The sequence below is a fragment of the Oncorhynchus masou genome, chromosome 5 (assembly GCF_036934945.1).
Source record: "Oncorhynchus masou masou isolate Uvic2021 chromosome 5, UVic_Omas_1.1, whole genome shotgun sequence".
Classification (NCBI taxonomy): Eukaryota; Metazoa; Chordata; class Actinopteri; order Salmoniformes; family Salmonidae; genus Oncorhynchus; species Oncorhynchus masou.
In genome coordinates, this window is record NC_088216.1 from 44,545,080 (window position 1) to 44,566,908 (window position 21,829).

At 41.1% G+C, this 21,829-nt stretch overlaps 1 protein-coding gene across 3 annotated transcripts in view; it reads right to left on the reverse strand.

The window, feature by feature from the left end:
* Positions 1 to 18,813, reverse strand: part of slc2a9l2 (solute carrier family 2 member 9, like 2) — a 227,922-nt gene extending 209,109 nt beyond the window's left edge. For 2 of the 3 annotated variants that reach the window (XM_064965636.1, XM_064965634.1), the window contains exon 1: positions 5,042 to 5,163. The gene's annotated coding sequence lies outside the window, so the exon portion shown is untranslated. Of the gene's footprint in view, positions 1 to 5,041; positions 5,164 to 18,420 lie in introns of those variants that run through there. The other variant, XM_064965635.1, reaches the window with a different exon arrangement.
* Between the last annotated feature and the right edge of the window lie 3,016 nt (positions 18,814 to 21,829).

Consider the following 21,829-nt stretch of genomic DNA (forward strand, 5'->3'; position numbering starts at 1 on the left):
TCCATAGATTTTGTTACTAATCTTCCACATCTGATGGATTCATCACTGTCATGGTTGTTGTGGACAAATTCTCAAAATCCTGCTGTGTTATCCCTCTCTCTGGTCTCCCTACCGTTCTCCAGGTTGCTGAGGCACTGTTTCAGCAGGTCTTCCAGCACTATGGCCTTCCCAATTACATTGTCTCCGACCATGGCCCCCATTTCTCATTGTGAGAATGGTGAGAAGCTGGGGTCCATGGCCAGCCTCACATCCGGGTACTGGACTCAGTCCAACGGGCAGGTGGAGAGGACCAACCAGGAGCTGGGGAGGTTCCTTAGGAGTCACTGTCAGGACCGGCAGGGGGAGTGGACTCATGAGTTGTGCTGCAATTTTACTGGGGATAGCTTTATTTGTTACCTATGTACAAATTAGAATCGTGCAATAGCAGAGCATAAGAGAGAATTTTACAATGAATTAATTTGTTAAGTTAGTTACAAAATGTTAAATTCCAATGTTATTAGTTATATTCCATTCAAATATTATATTCCAATGATCTTTGTATTTTTATGAATTAAAAACAACTAATGAAAACCTTTTACTCCTTTATGTCTTTCTAAAGACTGCTGTGATTTAAAATTGTGCAATATTCAAATCATATTTGGATTGTATGGATTGTATGAAAAAGGAACAACGCAAATGTATGTGGAGACAATACATCAAATCTCCTCAGTGGCGGTTCTGTCTTGTATGGCTCCCTGGGCAAACCCCCCAACATTCTAACATTTGGAACAACACAAATAAATAATCATAACATTTAAAACTATATAAATAAAAATATATACAAATAAGACTCATAAATATCAAAAATTAGTAACAATGACAAATAGAAACAAATTGTAGTATACAAATAAAATGAGAATCAAATTATTACGAATGATTACACAAATAAAACTAAATTGCACAAATCCTATATTTTATTTATTTAATCTTCATTTAACTAGGCAAGCCAGTTAAGAACAAATTCTTATTTACAATGACGGCCTACCGGGGAACAGTCTGCCTTGTTTATGGGCAGAACGACAGATTTTTACCTTGTCAGCCCAGGGATTCAATCCAGCAACCTTTCAGTTATTGTCGAAAACGCTCTAACCGCTAGGCTACCTGCCGCCTCAACACACACTCAAATACACAAATAGAATAACACACTTATAAAGAAGATAACCTAATTATTACACTATTGCACTTCAACTAAGAAACACACAAACTAAATTGCACTACTAATTGCATTACTAATTGCATTAGTACTGTACAAAGTTAGAGGTGCGCTGTTTGATAGATTCCCCGCTCCCCCTACCTCGGGCTTCCAGTGGGGAGACCTTCCCAGGCAGTAGCCTGCCTAGCTCACAAACTAGAATCAGGGCACCCACTCCGACAAGGTTAATTGACCCACAGTCCCACACGGTGACATGATATCATTGACGTGACGTGCAAATACACGATAGAAAACCAATCGCGCAAATGTCACCATTCCAATTTGTATTATTTTTTTGTGCAGGAGCCCCATGCCACCCTGAGCGGCTGCCCATGTTGCCTATACCTAAATCCGCCATTGACTCTCCTCATAGTACGGATATTATTGGTGACATGTGCAACACTATCCCCCCCCCCATTTTTATTTAAATAATTATAATAAGACAACTAGACAACTAACTGGCACCATCTAGCAATTAGCAAATGTGTTACTTTGAATCAGAAAGCTAGAGTCGTTTCTCTAGTAAGTTAGTTTTAAATGTACTTATGTAAGCATTAATTATGGCTTCAGAAATGGCAGTGTACACCATAGAAATACAATGAATAGAACAGGCTTGGAACCTCTTCCTATGGCAATTTCACTGGTAAACTGATGTGTACACTCACAATGGCTGCCTGGTATTGTGATGCAATAATTTCCATGGTAATGTAGAATGTTTATTCAAATTATGCTAACTGATGTGGCTCATGCAGTGTTGCCAATTTAGCGACCTCGTCGCTATATTTAGAAAGTTGTCAGACCCCTCCAGCTACTTTTATTGGTAAAAGAGGCTAGCGACAAATTCAGTTACTTTTCAGGCTGTCTTTGGGAAGGATTTCTATAATTTTGTTAGCACGTAGCGACTATTCAATTCTGCCGCAAAAGAGAGTGTTGTCAGTGCAAAAGAGAAACTATCTGTGCAACAGAAGTCACAGCAACGGAATAGAAAGAGCATCTTCATTCAAGTCAATGGTGGCATAATGGGTGGACTGGCAGCCATTTTGAGTGTACCCGTGCCTAGGTAAAAAATATACAGGTTAAGACAAGAGGATTCTAATATCCCATAACTATTTGCAATTCATGTTCCAGCTTTGCTAGTTAGCAGTGACGCTAGTAGTTATCAATGGAGCTTGTGCCATGAATTTGTTTATTTTCAAACACGTCCGCATTAAATGCTTTCCTTGCCTTAACCTTCCTATATTCATCCTAGACCCAAGCAGGAAGTGTACCCTTCAATCTGTGCAGTGATTTGTTAAGTCAAATTTACCGAAAAATATATTGCCATTGCCATGCAGCATCATGATCAAACATTCCAAAATACCATGGAAATTATTGCATTACAATACTAGGCAGCTATTGCGAGTGTACCCATGAGTTTACTAATCAAATTTCCAGGGTGAGAGCTTCCAGGCCCTTTTTAGTAATTATATTTCTATGAACGGCACAGAGGGTGTGTGTGGCAGGAGACGGGACAAAACCGCGGCATTCGGACTACAATTGTGCCGCAGCAAGGCAAATTGGTGATGTGACATCCTCGCGGCAATGGCAAAACGTCATGTAGCGACTTCTAGGTCAAAAATATACAGGCTAGGACAAGATGATTCTAATATCCCATAAATCCAAATTTAAGAAAATGGGACTAGCAATGCGAGCAAAAATGACTGGAAGTGAATGTTAGTAAATCCAAATTTAAGAAAATGGGACTAGCAATGCGAGCAAAAATGACTGGAAGTGAATGTTAGCGGTACAGAAATGTTGCCATCAAACAATCGTTGTGAATTTCATCTAACTACTCAGCAAACACATAGCATAACTGTTTAACTGTCTTTAAAAAATTAAAAAATAATGATCTACAGCCACTTTATTAACTTGATTTCCTCACCGCTGATCACAATTTCAATGCTAATCCTGATATACACACACTGATAAACTCCCAATTAGTGGCTAACATGTGTACCTTAAAATAAGGTGTTACCAGAAAGTAATTCAGCACAGTCTGTACACCACCAAGCCACAAAATGCAACATAAAACAAGAGGATACTTTATAGGCAATCTGTTTTGTTGGTAACCAAGGCGCTTTTCCAATATTACAGAGCTCAAGGCAAGGGGCTTATCCCATTCCTCGATGGTAACTTGGTGACTCTCTGTTGGAGGTCTGAAAGTTCAGCAGTGGGATAAGAAGCTGGAAATGTAATTTACACCCAGAAATGCAGGTTAAATGTATGGCCAAGCAGCTCAGGGATTCAATATGACACTTGAAATAACACAACATACTCACAAATCTACAAACATAACCTCTTGTCCAATACAATCCATGGCTTACTTTCGGTCCCTGGGAAGGTGACCACCACATGATACTAGCTTAGCCATCCGCTACATCTACATCGATAATTTTGGGATTCTGTCACTGAAACAATAACCATGATCCTGGTGTTTATCTACAGTGATAACTATGTTTCCATACTCAACGTTACAGTTTAGCTTATACAAAATGCTGCCATAGATTTTTTTCAACTAACCTGCTCCTGGCGATACGTTATTTGTTCTCGATTCGGATGAAAAGCTTCAATAAATGTCTGTGTCTAGTTGCAGGTGTTTCTACAAACACCAGAGAAAACTCAGAAAGATATTAAATAGATAGTGAGAAATTTGTAAAAATAAAATCGACACACAAGTCACCAGTGACTTGATATGGTGATTAGCTAACTTGGCCTGCCTGCTAAATGTGCCTGCTAGCTACTAGCTAGCTTCATTGACGAACACAGAGATGGAACTTATTTTGGGCACTGATAAATAGTGTGTAGCTTATGCTTTATTTTTGATAGTTTGACAGCTTGCTAATGAAGTTGTAGACATGTCCTCATAAATCAGTCCTGAGCACAGCAGCAGCTGACTCGATACTGTCTGCAGTGCACTGACTTTTCACGCACATATTTCAACTTGAGAAATACTGCACCAAACACCTTATTAATGACAGATTTCTTAAATTATCTTAGCTTAATTCTGACTATTTTGAGGGAGAAATGTTGCTACCGTAACTCAAGAGGGACAAACAACAATAACTGCCAGGGAACAACATAAAAAACACAACACACCCACATCAAATCACACCCTCATGACGCAAATCTCATTTTTCTTCATGAGCAGTAGAAAAACCCAGGCGGAATCGGTGAGTATAGCCCCCCTTTAAACCAAAAGATATTGCTGGTAAATGTTCCTGTTCACATGTAATATCACACCTAATGTAATATCAAGTGTGAAATAATTTCCCTTAATTTAGCCTAGCTCGACCATTGTGTGGGACTATTCAGTTGGTTTGAATGTACCGGGCATGCTAAATCCCACTCATGTCAAGTACTTGAAAGTGTTTAACAAAGATTATGAATTTGATCAAGGACTGTATAGTACAGAATGTAAACAACCTCTGCTGTAGTCAAATATCATAAAACCAAATGAACACTTGATATTTCTCCTGATAAACTCACTCGCTTTACAGACAAAATATTTCTCAAAAACAAGATTATTCAGAGACCAAACAATCTAAACTACATTCATGGAGATAATTAGACCCTCTACTAAACCACTTTGTGCCAGTGTTACCAGCCAATACACAATCAAAGCCATGGTCAAAGGTTAGCCAATTGGAAATCAAACTAAAAACAAATACAGCCTCTAAAATGCCCATTCAATTTTGAAGGCTCGGATTATTAATGCATTCTCTATATTGACACAGAGAAGGAATGTGACAGGAGGTCACTGACTTAACTTACCCACACAAAGACTATTTCCTTAGCAGCGTATACAGAGGAAGAGGGGAACCTAACACTGACCCTTAAACTATCCTGCCGACAATGAGACAGTACCTGAAAGATATACAGTCTTTTAATACTCCCCCTAACAAATGATTAACAGGCACTGACTGAGGAGATCACTGTAAGCAAACCCACGCACGCAGACAGGCATAGTACGGAAGTTGAAACATTTAAAGTTACAATACATGACACTGACATATGTTTACTGATGGTGCTTTCAAGACAACTCAGAAAGTCGGAACCTCTGAGTTACAATTTGAGTATTGTTTTTGTTGCTTCAAACTTCCTATTGGTTCATTCTGATACTTTCCAAGCGGGAAACTCTGAGCTCACTTTCTACAATGGGTTTCCAAGTTTCGAGCATTAGAATAATAAAACAAATGACCCGGTCTTAAATGCAACCAATAGCAAAGGCCAGTGGAAGTGTGGAGACGGGTTGTACAATATGAGGAGGAAATCATAGTCCTTAAACGTTCCAGTGGCACTGACTCATCCAAACTGCTTTTTTCCGCAATTGTATTTAGAAATATTGTGAAAGGCCTTTTAGCTGCTGTTTGCTGTTCATTGACAGCCACATTGACAGCCACATTGACAGCCACATTGACAGCCACATTGACAGCCACATTGACAGCTACATTGACAGCCACATTGACAGCCACATTGACAGCCACATTGACAGCTACATTGACAGCCACATTGACAGCCACATTGACAGCCACATTGACAGCCACATTGACAGCCACATTGACAGCTACATTGACAGCCACATTGACAGCTACATTGACAGCCACATTGACAGCCACATTGACAGCCACATTGACAGCCACATTGACAGCCACATTGACAGCCACAACTCAACAATCAGCTGTTTGATATTTACCACGCATGCTGCCCAATTGCGGGCTTCGTGAAAGTAGGCCTATGCGCTCGTAATGTGATAAAACACAATCCACAACATAAAAAAAAGCTCTCTGGTGTATTAGTTTCAATTATTTAATTTATTTCTGTACAAACAGGAGAAATTATATACATCTATTTAAATATATCTGCAGCACCTCCAGCACTCCTTCTCAAAGCTATGCTTTCTTCCATGCACTGTGCTCTCCCCAAGGCAAAAATAATCAACACGTCCTAATATGAATGAAATGGATTGTGGTCAGTAACCCCATACAAGGTTATTGTGCAGGTAGCAGTGGGTCCTCATTTAAAATACTGCAGCAAAGCTTGCAGCGGAATGTTATGGCATACTGGAGTGCATACCTTCATGGTATTTTACTTTCAGCCATTGTTGCCATTAATGCTAGTTCGACCACCAGAGGGCATCTTTGATGGTGTCTTTATGGAGCTTGTTATTGACTGCTTACATTTCCAACTAATCCTACAGAGGTCCATGCAGGCCAGACGTTTTGATGGCTATAACCTATCCGAAAGAGCACATTCCAAAGTTTTTAATGAACCTGGTTTTGCCAAACAACACAAAATGTTTTACAGCTTGTCTTTTTTTCAAAATATAAACATTTTCCAAGAATAACCACTGCTCCATACCTACTGATGACAATCAGCAAATACCGATTTGGGGAAAATATCCTTTCTTTTGTATTCTGTTATATTCCCTCATATTCATATTGTAAAGGGCTGTGGAAAATAATCATGTGATGTCTGCAGAATGAACAAGTTCATTTCATTGACATGGTGCAGCCATAGCTTCAGCTACAATAGCACAGATAACTATACTCAGCAAAAAAATGAAACGTCCATTCACTGTCAACTGCGTTTATTTTCAGCAAACTTAACATGTGTAAATATTTGTAAGAACATAACAAGATTCAACAACTGAGACATCAACTGAACAAGTTCCACAGACATGTGACTAACAGAAATTGAGTAATGTGTCCCTGAACAAAGGGGGAGTCCAAATGAAAAGTAACAGTCAGTATCTGGTGTGGCAACCAGCTGCATTAAGTAGTTCAGTGCATCTCCTCCTCGTGGACTGCACCAGATTTGCCAGTTCTTGCTGTGAGATGTTACCCCACTCTTCCACCAAGGCACCTGCAAGTTCCCGGACATTTCTGTGGGGAATTGCCCTAGCCCTCACCTTCCGATCCAAAAGGTCCCAGATGGGATTGAGATTCGGGCTCTTCGCTGGCCATGGCAGAACACTGACATTCCTGCCTTGCAGGAAATCACACACAGAACAAGCAGTATGGCTGGTGGCATTGTCATGCTGGAGGGTCATGTCAGGATGAGCCTGCAGGAAGGGTACCACATGAGGAAGGAGGATGTCTCCCCTACAACGCACAGCATTGAGGTTGCCTGCAATGACAACAAGCTCAGTCCGATGATGCTGTGACACACCGCCCCAGACCATGACGGACCCTCCACCTCCAAATCGATCCAGCTCCAGAGTACAGGCCTCAGTGTTAAGCTCATTCCTTTGACGATAAACACGAATCAGACCATCACCCCTGGTGAGACAAAACCGCGACTAGTCAGTGAAGAGCACTTTTTGCCAGTCCTGTCTGGTCCAGCGACGGTGGGTTTGTACCCAAATAGACAACGTTGTTGCCGGTGATGTCTGGCGAGGACCTGTCTTACAACAGGCCTACAAGCCCTCAGTTGAGCCTCTCTCAGCCTATTGCGGACAGTTTGAGCACTGATGGAGGGATTGTGCGTTCCTGGTGTTACTCAGGCAGTTGTTGTTGCCATCCTGTTCCTGTCCCGCAGGTGTGATGTTCGGATGTACCGATCCTGTGCAGGTGTTGTTACACGTGGTCTGCCACTGCGAGGATGATCAACTGTCCATCCTGTCTCCCTGTAGTGCTGTCTTAAGCATCTCACAGTACGGACATTGCAATTTATTGCCCTGGCCACATCTGCAGTCCTAATGCCTCCTTGCAGCATGCCTAAGGCACGTTCACGCAGATGAGCAGGGACCCTGGGTATCTTTATTTTGGTGTTTTTCAGAGTCAGTAGAAAGGCCTCTTTAGTGACCTAAGTTTTCATAACTGTGACCTTAAATGCCTACCGTCTGTAAGCTGTGTCTTAACGATCGTTCCACAGGTGCATGTTCATTAATTGTTTATGGATAATTGAACAAGCATGGGAAGCAATGTTTAAACCCTTTAGAATGAAGATCTGTGAAGTTATTTGGATTTTTACAAATTATCTTTGAAAGACAGGGTCCTGAAAAAGGGACATTTCTTTTTTTGCTGGGTTTTACATCTTAAAACATGCTATTCTGTTCTTTTGAAATAAATTGTCTTAGTATCATGTTTTTATGACCTTGCTAAACAAAATATTAATGGATTTCTTTGTGATTGTGTATGTAAAACCTTATTATTAGAATGGCGGCTATTGATAGGCTACTCATTGATTCCCCCGCTATTCTACTGTTAATATGCATATGGTGCAGCTGACCTTCATGGCGCTTTGAGGAAGAAATGCTCAGAAAGTTTTGGTCTTTTATGATATTTAATTCAATGTAGGCCTACTGCTACAGTGTAAAATACACACATTTTGGAAAAGTCAGGGACAGGTGGGTTCAAGGTTTTTATTGAAATTAAGTTATTGAAATGCCATGGAGCTGTAGGCCTAAGTGTCCTATTTACTGTAGCTGTTTTAACTTAACTTACTTATTGGCATAAAGGCCTACTTTAATATACAGTATATGTCACTACTTCAGCCGAAGTTGGTCCCTCTCCTTGTTCGGGTGGTGTTCGGTGGTCGACGTCACCGGTTTTCTAGCCGCCACCGATCCACTTTTCATTACCCATTTGTTTTGTCTTCATTGTACACAACTGGTTTCCATTCCCATAATTATGTTCCTTATTTAACCCTCTGGTTCCTCCCATGGTTTTGTGTGTGTTTATTCTGTGTTAAGCTGTCACTACATTTTGTGAGCCTGATTGTTTTCCCTGCGTGGAAATGATTTTGTTGAGTAAAGTCCGTTATTACTCATCCTCTGTGTCCTGCGCCTGACTCCGTCCCACCTGCTGCACATTGACCCTCGACAGTATATCAATCATTCATTCATTTCTTCATGTCATCACACTACATACAAGTCGTCCATGTCTTTAAATACAGTCAAACATTTTAGTTATAAAATGAAGCAACAAAGGGAGCTTTGAATAATTAAACAATGAATAAACCGCAACATGTTGGCTAAAGCGATTGAATTCACAAATGCATTTGACTGTTTAATATTGGCTGTACTGGAGACATTAAAAGTTTTTGTTGTTGTTATAACAGACTACGGGATTTATTATCATTTGTTTGCAAATTATGATTGTATTTGTGCTGTTTATATTGTTAGAAATTAAATTGATTAATATTATGGTGTTTCTATTCCAAGAAAAACAAAAATGCATTGTACAGTAGCCTATGTAGGCCTCAGTGTTTCTGTTATGGTCACATATGGCGCTGTACAATGTGACCAGTCGAGAGTAGGCTACTAAGCGACTGCGAGCGAAGAGCAAAATAATCCCAACATTTCCACAGCCTAATTGTAGGCTAACCAATATCCAAACAGAGATTCAGTGAAAATAAAAATCTGATTGATTTCTCAAGACCAATCCCCATGCTTGACTCAGAGCAGTAGGCTATTGTTGGAAATCCTATTATAACAATTGAATGACTTTGGGTGTGTCAGTAAGCAACCATTTGTTAACTTCAATTGCATTAGCCTACTTTATTCCAAAATTGCCATCATTCAGTGATATTTATTCCCATTGTTTCATTATGGATCCATCCAGATGTGGTGAGAAAACAGTGGATGTGGTGGGCTATGCATAGAGATCGGTGAAGTGACAAGCCTCGCAAACATCCATTAATACATATAAAGTCCCTAAACTCGGCAAGAGTCTATTGTCCTGCTGATAGACCATCAAGGATGGATGGCTTCTTTTGTATTCCAATTTATTGGAAAGGCTGCTAAACCGTTTAATCCTGGCTCACAGCGTTGATGCGTACTTACAGTACAGCGCACTTTCACTCCATTCCCTGCATGACTCTCTACCAATGCCACCAGATGCTTCTTTCTATTGTTGTGATCTATTCCGTAACATTCCACAAGTAAATGTTCTTTCAACCTACAACACATACTAGTCAAATTCAGTCAGAGACTCAAAAGATTTGTTGACATTGAATTCGCCCTCTATACTTGACCTTCTCTTCCCTTTCATCCTGCCTGTATGTTGCAATGGTCATGTATACCCAACAAACATGACCCCATAGGCCCTATGTTGGTATTTAGTGGACAATGTTTGCACGGGCTTGCCCACACCAAGCCCATCTACTTCATAATAGAGGCAGGGGCTCATTAGAATATTTGGGCAGCCGACATGGGACCAATGACTTCACCAGCATTGTGAGCATCAAGGCCGGCAAACTATACAGGAATTGTTTTAAGAAGGATAAGTTTGCTATTTGATTTCGAATTGTAAGAAAACATTTTTGGCCTTACTGCTATTAGCCCATACAAATGCATTGAATAACAGATTCACTTCATGGAACAACAGTTAGTCCCCCCAATATGTCGAAAGGAAGTTTGTTATTTAGTGTCTGTCCTATATCTGAGAGATATAAGAAAGATTAGGAAACATTATTTTTCTTTATATGTATTTAACCCCTTATTAGTCCTTGATCAGTGTCAATAAATACTTCCATTAATTATTTCAACTGGTACCGGCCTTCAGAGGTGTCTTGTGAATCCTGTGGGCGTTCTTGAGCAAAACTGACAAGTACTTTGTATGTGAGAGTCTCACCTTTCCATAGAGGGCTCATAATATGGTGTAGGCCAAACTGTTCAGACGCTACGAACAGAAGTTGGCAGATCGTCTGCACCTATTTCAGACAAGTCCCAAAACACTTGCAGGGGCCGTAGAGCAAAATGTAGAACACCATCTGTTCGTGAGTGTCTCATCTTTCCATAGAGGGGTCATAATAGTTCAGACTCTACAGACTATTTTGTGAGAAGACTGATTTTTGGGACATTTTTGACAAACACCACTCTACAGTAGCTCTGTCACCTTTCACCGCAGATGTGCAACATAGGATTGAGACACATCCTATGCAAAAACACATACAGTGGGGCAAAAAAGTATTTAGTCAGCCACCAATTGTGCAAGTTCTTCGCACTTAAAAAGATGAGAGAGGCCTGTAATTTTCATCATAGGTACACTTCAACTATGACAGACAAAATGAGAAGAAAAAAATCCAGAAAATCACATTGTAGAATTTTTAATGAATTTACTTGCAAATTATGGTGGAAAATAAGTATTTGGTCAATAACAAAAGTTTATCTCAATACTTTGTTATATACCCTTTGTTGGCAATGACAGAGGTCAAACGTTTTCTGTGAGTCTTCACATGGTTTTCACACACTGATAATGGTATTTTGGCCCATTCCTCCATGCAGATCTCCTCTAGAGCAGTGATGTTTTGGGGCTGTTGCTGGGCAACACGGACTTTCAACTCCCTCCAAAGATTTTCTATGGGGTTGAGATCTGGAGACTGGCTAGGCCACTCCAGGACCTTGAAATGCTTCTTACAAAGCCACTCCTTCTTTGCCCGGGCGGTGTGTTTGGGATCATTGTCATGCTGAAAGACCCAGCCACGTTTCATCTTCAATGCCCTTGCTGATGGTAGGCTTTGTTACTTTGGTCCCAGCTCTCTGCAGGTCATTCACTAGGGCCCCCCCGTGTGGTTCTGGGATTTTTTCTCACCGTTCTTGTGATCATTTTGACCCCACGGGGTGAGATCTTGTGTGGAGCCCCAGATCGAGGGAGATTATCAGTGGTCTTGTATGTCTTCCATTTCCTAATAATTGCTCCCACAGTTGATTTCTTCAAACCAAGCTGCTTACCTATTGCAGATTCAGTCTTCCCAGCCTGGTGCAGGTCTACAATTTTGTTTCTGGTGTCCTTTGACAGCTCTTTGGTCTTGGCCATAGTGGAGTTTGGAGTGTGACTGTTTGAGGTTGTGGACAGGTGTCTTTTATACTGATAACAAGTTCAAACAGGTGCCATTAATACAGGCAACGAGTGGAGGACAGATGAGCCTCTTAAAGAAGAAGTTACAGGTCTGTGAGAGCCAAAAATCTTGCTTGTTTGTAGGTGACCAAATACTTATTTTCCACTAGAATTTGCAAATAAATTCATTAAAAATCCTACAATGTGATTTTCTGGAATTTTTTTCTCATTTTGTCTGTCATAGTTGAAGTGTACCTATGATGACAATTACAGGCCTCTCTCATCTTTTTAAGTCGGAGAACTTGCACAATTGGTGGCTGACTAAATACTTTTTTGCCCCACTGTATCTCTAGCTTAAACTGACAGATTTTTATGGGGATTTTTGTATGATGCTCATTAGATTTAGGGGGTGCAGACAAGAACCGTAGCAGGTTTTCTGCAGTTCAATACATTTTGCATGGGGCAGAGAGACATTTCTGCAGTTTTGCCATGACTTATGCCATGTTAAGTGAGAGTGACTAACAAAATCAATGGAGGCCCCTTGGAGGTCAGGACCCATGGACGTCAGGCCCCCTGGGCACGTGTCCTGCATGTCCGGTTGGTACTCTGCCATGATTACTACACTGAACAAAAAATATATATATAAAGTGTTGGTCCCATTTTCCATGAGGTGAAATAAAAGATCCCAGAAATGTTCTATACGCACAAAAAGCAAATTTCTCTTAAATCTTGTGCACAAATTTGTTTACATCCCTGTTGATGAGCATTTCTGCTTTACTAAGATAATCCACCCACCTGACAGGTGTGGCATATTAAGAAGCTGATTAAACAGCATGGTGATTACACAGGTGCACCTTGTGCGGGGGACAATAAAAGGGCACTCTAAAATGTGCAGCTGTCACACAACACAATGTCACAGATGTCTCAAGCTTTGAAGGAGCGTGCAATTGGCATGCTGACTGTAGGTACAGTGCCTTGCGAAAGTATTCGGCCCCCTTGAACTTTGCGACCTTTTGCCACATTTCAGGCTTCAAACATAAAGATATAAAACTGTATTTTTTTGTGAAGAATCAACAACAAGTGGGACACAATCATGAAGTGGAACAATATTTATTGGATATTTCAAACGCTTTTAACAAATCAAAAACTGAAAAAATTGGGCGTGCAAAATTATTCAGCCCCCTTAAGTTAATACTTTGTAGCGCCACCTTTTGCTGCGATTACAGCTGTAAGTCGCTTGGGGTATGTCTCTATCAGTTTTGCACATCGAGAGACTGAATTTTTTTCCCATTCCTCCTTGCAAAACAGCTCGAGCTCAGTGAGGTTGGATGGAGAGCATTTGTGAACAGCAGTTTTCAGTTCTTTCCACAGATTCTCGATTGGATTCAGGTCTGGACTTTGACTTGGCCATTCTAACACCTGGATATGTTTATTTTTTAACCATTCCATTGTAGATTTTGCTTTATGTTTTGGATCATTGTCTTGTTGGAAGACAAATCTCCGTCCCAGTCTCAGGTCTTTTGCAGACTCCATCAGGTTTTCTTCCAGAATGGTCCTGTATTTGGCTCCATCCATCTTCCCATCAATTTTAACCATCTTCCCTGTCCCTGCTGAAGAAAAGCAGGCCCAAACCATGATGCTGCCACCACCATGTTTGACAGTGGGGATGGTGTGTTCAGGGTTATGAGCTGTGTTGCTTTTACGCCAAACATAACGTTTTGCATTGTTGCCAAAAAGTTCAATTTTGGTTTCATCTGACCAGAGCACCTTCTTCCACATGTTTGGTGTGTCTCCCAGGTGGCTTGTGGCAAACTTTAAACAACACTTTTTATGGATATCTTTAAGAACTGGCTTTTGTCTTGCCACTCTTCCATAAAGGCCAGATTTGTGCAATATACGACTGATTGTTATCCTATGGACAGAGTCTCCCACCTCAGCTGTAGATCTCTGCAGTTCATCAAGAGTGATCATGGGCCTCTTGGCTGCATCTCTGATCAGTCTTCTCTTTGTATGAGCTGAAAGTTTAGAGGGACGGCCAGGTCTTGGTAGATTTGCAGTGGTCTGATACTCCTTCCATTTCAATATTATTGCTTGCACAGTGCTCCTTGGGATGTTTAAAGCTTGGGAAATCTTTTTGTATCCAAATCCGGCTTTAAACTTCTTCACAACAGTATCTCGGACCTGCCTGGTGTGTTCCTTGTTCTTCATGATGCTCTCTGCGCTTTTAACGGACCTCTGAGACTATCACAGTGCAGGTACATGTATACGGAGACTTGATTACACACAGGTGGATTGTATTTATCATCATTAGTCATTTAGGTCAACATTGGATCATTCAGAGATCCTCACTGAACTTCTGGAGAGAGTTTGCTGCACTGAAAGTAAAGGGGCTGAATAATTTTTGCACGCCCAATTTTTCAGTTTTTGATTTGTTAAAAAAGTTTGAAATATCCAATAAATGTCGTTCCACTTCATGATTGTGTCCCACTTGTTGTTTATTCTACACAAAAAAATACAGTTTTATATCGTTATGTTTGAAGCCTGAAATGTGGCAAAAGGTCACAAAGTTCAAGGGGGCCGAATACTTTCGCAAGGCACTGTATGTCCACCAGAGCTGTTCCCAGAGAATTGAATGTTAATTTTTCTACCATAAGTCGTTTTCGAGAATTTGGCAGTACATCCAACCGGCCTCACAACCTCCACATCCGGCTTATTCACCTGCGGGATTGTCTGAGACCAGCCACCCGGACAGCTGATGATTAATTGGTTTTGCATAACCGTAGAATTTGTCAGAAAGCGTTCCATGGAAGCTCATCTGTGTGCTCGTCATCCTCAGCAGGGTCTTGATCTGACTGCAGTTCGCCGTCGTAACTGACTTCAGTGGGCAAATGCTTGCCTTTGATGGCCACTGGCTGGAGAAGTGTGCACTTCACGGAAAAATCGCAGTTTCAACTGTACCATGCAGATGGGAGACAGCGTGTATGGCGTCCTTGGGGTGAGCGGTTTGCTGATGTCAACGTTGTGAACAGAGTGCCCCATGGTGGAGGTGGGGTTATGGTATGGGCAGGCATAAACTACGGATAATGAATACAATTGCATTTTATCAATGGCAATTTTAATGCACAACGATACCGTGACAAGATCCTGAGGCCCATTGTCGTACCATTCATCCGCCATCATCACCTCGTTTCAGCATGATAATGCACGGCCCCATGTCACAAGGATCTCTACACAATTCCTGGAAGCTGAAAATGCCCAGCTCTCCCATGGCCTGCATAGTCACCAGACATGTCACTCATAGAGCATTTGAAGGATGCTTTGGATTGACGTGTATTACAGCGTGTTCCAGTTCCCGCCAATATCCAGCAATATCACACAGCCATTGAAGAGGAGTGGGACAAAATTCCACAGGCCACAATCAAGAGCCTGATCCTCTATGCGAAGGAGATTTGTGTCACAAATGGTGGATCACACCAGATACTGACTGGTTTTCTGATCCACGCCCCTACCCTTTTTTTAAGGTGTCTGTATTCCCAGTCATGTTAAATCCATAGATTAGGGCCTAATGAATTCATGTCAATTGACAAGTTTCCTTATATGAACTGTAACTAGTCACCATATCCCCCACGTATCCTGCAAAGGCAGAGGAGTTGCTAACATTTTTGACAGCAAATAAAACATATATATTTTTAAATTACTACATTTTCATCTTTTGAGCTTCTAGTCATGAAATCTATGCAGCATACTCAATCACTTTTTATAGCTACTGTTTACAGGCCCCCTCGGTCCACAGACCCACTCCAAAAGGCTTTCGGAGCCATCATTGTCTCTTGTGGGTTTTATCCAACATGTCTCCGGACCTACCTCATCAAAATCCTGGACTATCGGACCACAATTTTATTACGTTTCCAATCACAACAAATAATCTGCTCAGACCCCAACCAAGGATCATCAAAAGCGGTGCTATAAATTCTCGGATAAGCCAAAGATTCCTAGATGCCCTTCCAGACTCCCTCCACCTACCCAAGGATGTCAGAATACAACAATCGGTTAACCACCTAACTGAGGATCTAAATTTAACCTTGCGTAATACCCTTTAAGTCTTTAATGAAGACTCATCTCTTCACTAGGTCCTATGATTAAGTGCGGTCTGGCCCAGGGGTGCAAAGGTGAATTGCAAGGCAACGTAGCGATGAACTGCCCTTGCTGTCTCTGCCTGGCCGACTCCCCTCTCCCCACTGGGATTCTCTGACCTTATTACGGGGGCTGAGTGACTGACTTACTAGTGCTCTTCTTTGCCGTCCCTAGGAGGGGTGCGTCACAGACATGATCTTCCTGTCCGGCTTTGTGCCCCCTCGGGCCTGTGCGGTGGAGGAGATCTTCGTGGGCTATACTCAGCCTTGTCTCAGGGTAGTAGGTTGGTGGTCTGTTGATATCCCTATAGTGGTGTGTGGCCTGTGCATTAGCAAAGTGGGTGGGGTTATATCCTGCCTGGTTGGCCCTATCGTCGAACGGGGCCACAGTGTCCCCCGACCCAATGCTGTCTCAGTCTCCAGTATCTATGCTGCTATAGTCTATGTGTCAGGGGGCTAGGTTCAGTATGTTATATCTGGTGTAATTCTCCTGTCTTATTTGGTGTCCTGTGTGAATTTAAGTATGCTCCATCTAATTCTCTGTCTCTCTCCCTCCCGGAGGACCTGAGCCCTAGGATCATGCCTCAGGACTACCTGGTCTGATGACTCCTGGCTGTCCCCAGCCCACCTGGTCGTGCTGCTGCTCCAGTTTCAACTGTTCTGCTTGCGGCTAGGGAACCCTAACCTGTTCACCGGACGTGCTACCTTGTCCCAGACCTGCAGTTTTCGTCTCTCTCTCTCTCTCTCTACTACACCTGCTGTCTCGACCTCTGAATGCTTGGCTATGAAAAGCCAGCTGACATTTACTCCTGAGGTACCGACCTTTTGCACCCTCTACAACCACTGTGATTATTATTTGACCCTGCTGGTCATCTATTAACATTTGAACATCTTGAAGAACAATCTGGCCTTAAATGGTCATGTACTCTTATAATCTCCATCCGGTGCAGCCAGAAGAGGACTGGCCACCCCTCAGAGCCTGGTTCCTCTCTCGGTTTCTTCCTGGGTTCCTGACTTTCTAGGGAGTTTTTCCCAGCCACCGTGCTTCTACATCTGCATTATATGCTGTTTGGAGTTTTAGGCTCAGTTACTGTATAGCACTTGGTGACTTCTGCTGATGTAAAAAGTGCTTTATAAATACATTTGATTGAAAGTTGATCAATTCTCATTCAGGTACAGTACATTTTAACGTCACAGGATATAATGCACAAGGCCCTGAAGTTAAGATCTTATTCAAACAGGAATGCATGTTTGGATGCATGTGCTCAGAAAAACAAAGTTAAAGGGTGGCTGAACTTCCTGATTTGGCCTAGTTTTGGAAGAGGTGGTTTGATGTGTGTGTGTCTTCACACGTGGTAAGTGTTTGTACATTCACACAGCTACAGTCACTCACTCTTCTAGATGATCTGATTAGACTTTCAAGTTTTGTGTCTTGAAGTCGACTTGGCTAGCTAGTGCTAGCCAACTTCTTTCGCCAATTAGCTTCAGCCAGCTGGTGTGTGACCATGGTAAAATTGGTTTGACATTGGATAGCCTATCTCTGGGGCTAGTTGGGGACTGTCAATAAACGACACAATGTGAATGGGACAATATTTTCATGTTGCACGTATTTTAGTTGTCTCATTAAATGCTTTCAATATGTGTATATCCATTTGTACAATTTAAAGTTAGTTTGAGGTTTTGTCATTGATTTGGAGCTATTGACATTTTAAAATATTGTCCCATGTACATTGTTTAATTTACTAATGTTCCCTAACTAGACTGACAGGGAAATCGAATGTCAAACCAAATTGACTATGGCCTTTCCAATCAAATGATCAGGCTGTACAGCTGTGCTCCGAATTGATGATGACTTGGGTGCTGCCAGCTGTGGGCAGGATTGGAATAAACTTAACCCAATAAAACTGTTACAGTACCCTTCTTTCCCTGACATACCATTTTTCCCCCCTATCATCTCACCAATCTCTGTTTTGGGCTGACTTTATGATCAAAATGATCCTATTTACACTTTGTAGTCAACTTTGAGACTAGAATAAAGGTTTCTGACCCATATCGATGTTTTCAAAACAAGAAGTTGGTTTTTAGGGGCAGTTGCTCTTTAACATTGTGAAACGAAAGGAAATCCCTCAAATGCGTAACACATAGTGGTCCTTAAAGAATCATGAACTGTGAAGTTAACTGTAGCAGTTTATAGACATCATCATCATCTTTAAAAAATAATAATAACAATACTTACATAGTGTGTCCCAAATGGTATCGTTTCCAGCAAGCCATACTGTTATTATAATAGCAGTTCCTAAACTGCTGATTACATTGATATAGCTACAGATTCAGCGATAAACAAACACAAACATGCTACACACTTCCACTTTTCCCCATCTGAATGCTGCTGAGGAATCTCTCTCAGATAAAAAATTATTTAAATACCAGAATTCCTGGGACCCTGATGGAATTCGTCAGCCCCTGGTATGTGACTCCCACCTCATGACAACAGTAACTCTGAGAAGGACCCAAACTAATCCAATATGTGAATAAAAAAAGACAAAACATTCACACATATCAATGTAGCATCTCGTTAGAACTATTCATTTATGGGTGTTTCCTCTACCGATAGTCTTTAATCTGATCACGAAACCAACCGTAGACTTTTGCTATTGCAAGTCATAATGTTCATGTTTTCAACTGCCGGGAACCAGAACCAATAGTGAATCAGAAAGACATTGCTGTTCAAATTGATGAAGGTGACTGGATCAGCTACTCTGACAGTAAACAAACCACTTTACTACTACATATATATTATTGACATGAATTGCTTTTTGTTTGTGGAAACATTAGTTAATGCACCATCACATTTATGCAATTGTAAGCTCCAAAACAAAACAAAATAAACAAATAGAGACAGGATAACTCACCAGTCTGTTTCCTTGTCTTAAAGAACTCTCACTAAACCCATAAGCATTATCACATGAGGAATGACTGGGTAACTTAATTTTAACATACTGGGGGGAAAAAAATGCCTGAATGGCCTTCCCAAACCACATCACTATCGCATTGAAAAGTGTTTCATATTTGCTATCTTTATTCACCCACTGTAAAAGACAGCCAAAAGGTCTTGTTGAACTGTAGTATGATCAAGGTTGATAGCAGTTTTCAGCAATTGATTTGGCAAGTGAATACAATCAGGTGGCGAAGCGGATCGCCACAAAACTGCCTCCGTCACCCCGTGTGGTTTGTTTGAGTTTAACAGTGGGTCTTATGGGCTCTGCCATGCCCTTTTTTGAGGTGTCCCCCTTAATTTCATAACTACAGAGACCACTGCTATTGGTTGTGTTCCCCTGCTCAGACTTTGCTAACACATGCCAGATCTTGCACCTCCTGGATAGGAATTTTACGTATCAGCTAACCACATCATATGTTTAAGCAATCTGGTGCCCAACGGCACAGTTGAAGATGTGGTACGCAACCGTTGGTTGATGCATGCAATGTTTGAGCATGGGAACACGACCAATGAGTGCAGGTGGTCAGAGTGGTCACCAGGATGGCTGCTGCCAGTTATGCATGTGAAAAACTATTAGGCTGTGCAAGTGGGAACACAAATTTACACATACATGTTATTCAATCATTGCACCCACACTGATCGCACGCCACAGCGAACGTCTGCTTGGCCAGGCACTAAAATAGAATTTGGTTCTATTTGTGACGCTCAACGCGCTGCAAGTCCTCCCTCTCAAATCCCCTCATTGTTTTTTAGGAGTATATACCCACTTGGTTGATTGAAAAATAAACTGAAGTCCACACTCCACTTGGTTGTAGTAATGCACTGTAAAGTTGGTTGCCAACCGCCATATAAAGTCCAAAGAAGGAGGAGATATGACGAGAAACTAATTCGGTTTACCGTTTTATCTGTGGATTAATCTTCGGAGCTGAGGACCTTGTGCATTTCAGATAAAATAACAACCCAATGTTTATATCCCAGGACAAATTAGCTAGCAACAGCAAGCTAAATTGCCATAAATGTTTAATGCTTTTCGACCTGTCCCCAAATAAATATAATTGGTTCAGAGTTAGTTTTGATATTTCAACCTGCGTGTCCTGATTGTGTCTGGTGTGGGGGTACAAAATCAACATGCGCATGCTAGCGAGCGGTTTGGTAGGCATGTAAGTTTCGCACTTCCGCATGTGCTACGCATAATTGCATAATTGTGGTGAATTCAACGACAACAAAACACTGCGCTGTGAATGAATACACTTGTTGAATTAAACTATAACGTTATTGTTTTCATGTTAATTCATCAGTAGATTCCCAATGAAAAATTTAAATAAATCATGTGGCATAAAAATGACAAACATCCATATTATATGTAGAAAAAGTAGTTATGATTGGATAAAGACCCATTTATCAAACTTCAGTAACCAGCTGATATAATATACCCAAATAAAAATACTAACATTTGGTTTCTCAAATGACTGCCTCACCTGGTTCATCAACTACTTCTCAGGTAGAGTTCACTGTGTCAAATCAGAGGGCCTGTTGTCTGGACTAAATGTACGCTCATCAACCAATTGCTTCCCGTACCCGCCCGTCCGACTAGCATCACTAGTCTGGACGGTTCTGACTTAGAATATGTGGACAACTCATATCTCACTCACTAACTTTAAGCACCAGCTGTCAGAGCAGCTCACAGATCACTGCACCTGTACACAGCCCATCTGTAAATAGCCCATCTAACTACCTCATCCCCATACTGCTATTTTTTCTTCTTTCTCCTTTGCACCCCAGTATCAAGTATACTTGCACATTCATCTTCTGCACATATCACTCCAGTGTTTATTTGCTAAATTGCAATTATTTCACCACTATGGCCTATTTATTGCCTTACCTCCCTTATCTTTTTTCTAGTGCTATTGACTGTATGTGTTGTTTATTCCATGTGTTGTTGTTTGTGTCGCACTGCTTTGCTTTATCTTGGCCAGGTTGCAGTTGTAAATGAGAACTTGTTCTCAACTAGCCTACCTGGTTAAATAAAGGTGAAATGAATAACATAAATAAAATAAAAATTGATGTCATTCCCCCAGGCGCCCTGGAACATATTCCAGGCGACGTGATTAAAACAGCCTTGGAATATGGATTCTTATTGGTCAGGCCAGCGTTGTGCAGACTTGACCACCAGAACTTCCCTATAACTACTCGGAAAAAAAGTTCCAAACAATAAGCACTTTCCCTCGTGAGGATCAGACAATCTGGGGCAGAGTGTAAAGGGGTCAAGTGTAAATGCAGTCACACCTTTCTTTTGAGGTAATTACATATTTTATCCATTATCACTGAATACATTTTTTTTGTGTGTATATACCATATATATATATACACATATATTTATATTCTGAATAAATGACAGATTATTGAAGATGATTACTGTAACTAATGATACACACAAATACACATTTCTAAACCATTTGATGATGTGCTCTGTGTTACCATTCTATGGTAATTAAGCCACCCTCTAAAGTTTCTCAGGATAAGAACACTTCATCCAAGACTAAATGTGTTATGCAGGGCCATCCATTCGTGTTTTAATGTAACAAATAGCGTGTAGATATCGTTAAACATTTGGATAGGGTGATCAATTTGGCTAATATTCTGAATA